Source organism: Grammomys surdaster, unplaced genomic scaffold, assembly GCF_004785775.1.
Source record: "Grammomys surdaster isolate TR1022 unplaced genomic scaffold, NIH_TR_1.0 118313, whole genome shotgun sequence".
NCBI lineage: Eukaryota > Metazoa > Chordata > Mammalia > Rodentia > Muridae > Grammomys > Grammomys surdaster.
The window spans coordinates 9,171-11,274 of NW_021614721.1; positions in this window are offsets into that span (position 1 = coordinate 9,171).

The window sequence follows — 2,104 nt, forward strand, 5'->3', positions numbered from 1 at the left end:
GAGAGAAAGAGAGAAAGAAAGAGAGAAAGAAAGAAAGAAAGAAAGAAAGAAAGAAAGAAAGAAAGAAAGAGAGAAAGAGAGAAAGAAGGAAAGACAGACAGACAGACTTGGAGAATTGTGTTGCAATTTTGATGGGGATTGTGTTAAATCTGTAGATTGCTTTTGGTAGGATGGGCATTTTTCTATGTTAATTCTGTCAATCAATGAGCAAGGGAGATCTCTCCATTTTCTGAACCCCTCGATTTCTTTCTTCAGAGACTTGAAGTTACTGTCATATAGATCTTTCAATGTTTGGTTAGTGTTACCCCACGATAATTTATTTTATTTGCGACTACTTTGAAGGGTATTTCCCTCGTTTCTCTCTCAGCCCATTTATCATTTGAATAAAAAAGAAAAGTTTACTGATTTATTTGAGTTAACTTTATATCCAGCCACGTTGCTGAAATTGTTTATCAGCTATAGAAGTTCCACTGTAGAATTTTTGGGTCACTTTTGTATACGATCATCTCATCTGCAACTAGTTATACCTTGACTTCTTCTTTCCCTGCTTTTATCTCTTTGATCTAATTTTGTTGTCTTATTGCTCTAGCTAGAACTTCTAGGACTGAATTGAATGGATTTAGGGAGTGTGGGCATCCTTGTCTTGTTCCTGATTTTAATGGGATTGTTTAGTGGAATCTCTCCATTTACTTTGATATTGGTTGTTGGTTTGCTGTAAATTGCTCATATTATGTTTAAGTATGGACCTTGAATTCCTGATCTCTCCAATACTCTTAACAGGAAGTGATGTTGTATTCTTTTCCAATGCATTTTCAGCATCTATGGAGATGATCATGTGATATTTTTCCATGTGAGGTTGTTTATATTGTGGATTATGTAAATGGATTTTCATATAATGAACCCTCCTTTTTTCCCTGGGATGAAGCATATTTTACCGTGGTGAATGATGGTTTTGTTGTGTTCTTGGATTCTGTTTGTTAGAATTCTATTCAGTATTTTTGCATCAATGTTCATTAGCAAAATTGGGACAAAATTTTTTGTTTTCTTTTTTTTTTCTTTTTGGTTCGTTGTGTGGTTTAGGAAACAGAGTAAATTAGCTTCATAGAATGAATTAGGTAGTGTTCTTTCTGTTTCTATTTTATTCAATAGTTTGAGCAATTTTGGTAATAGGTCTTCTTTGAAGATCTGGTAGAACTCTGTACTACTGCCATTTGACCCTGGGCTTTTATTTTGGTTGGGAAGTTTTTAATGACTTCTTTAATTTCCTTAGAGGATATGGGCCTGTTTACATAGTTTACCTGCTCTTGATTTAGCTTTGCTATGTAGTATCTATCTAGAAAATCATCCATTTCATCTAGATTTTCCAGTTTTATTGAGTATAGGCTTTTGAAGTAGGATTGGTGATTTTAAAATTTCCTCCATTTCTGTTGTTATGTCTCCCTTTTCATTTCTGATTTTGTTAATTTCGATACTCTCACTGGACCTTTAAGTTTGTCTGGGTGTTTCTCAACATTGTTGATTCTCTCAAAGAACCCAGCTTTGTGGCTTTATTGATTCTTTGTTTTGATTTGGTTGATTTGGACCCTGAGTTTGACAATTTCTCGCCATCTGCTCCTCTTGAGGATGTTTCCTTCTTGTTTTCTATAGCTCTCAGCTGTGCTGTTAAGTTGCTAGCATAGGATCTCTCCAATTTCTTTACCAGGACACGTGTAGTGCTATGAATTTTTCTCTTAGCACTGCTTTCTTTGTGTCCCATAAGTTTGGGCATATTGTATCCTTATTTTCATTGAATTCTAGTAAGTCATTAGTTTCTTTCATTATTTCTTTCCAGGCAAATTCCTAAATACATCTGGACAACCAAAAACAGTGAAAAAAAGAAAACAACAACAACAACAAAAAGAACCTGCCACAAAAACAGAATAGTGAAAACAATTCTTAACAATAAAAGAACATCTGAAGGAATTACCACCCCCGACCTAAAGCTATAATACAGAGCAATAGTGATGAAAATGCATGGTATTGGTACAGAGACAGACATGTAGATCAAAGGAATAGTATTGACAAACAATAAATAATACCAGACACAGCTGACACTTGATCTTTA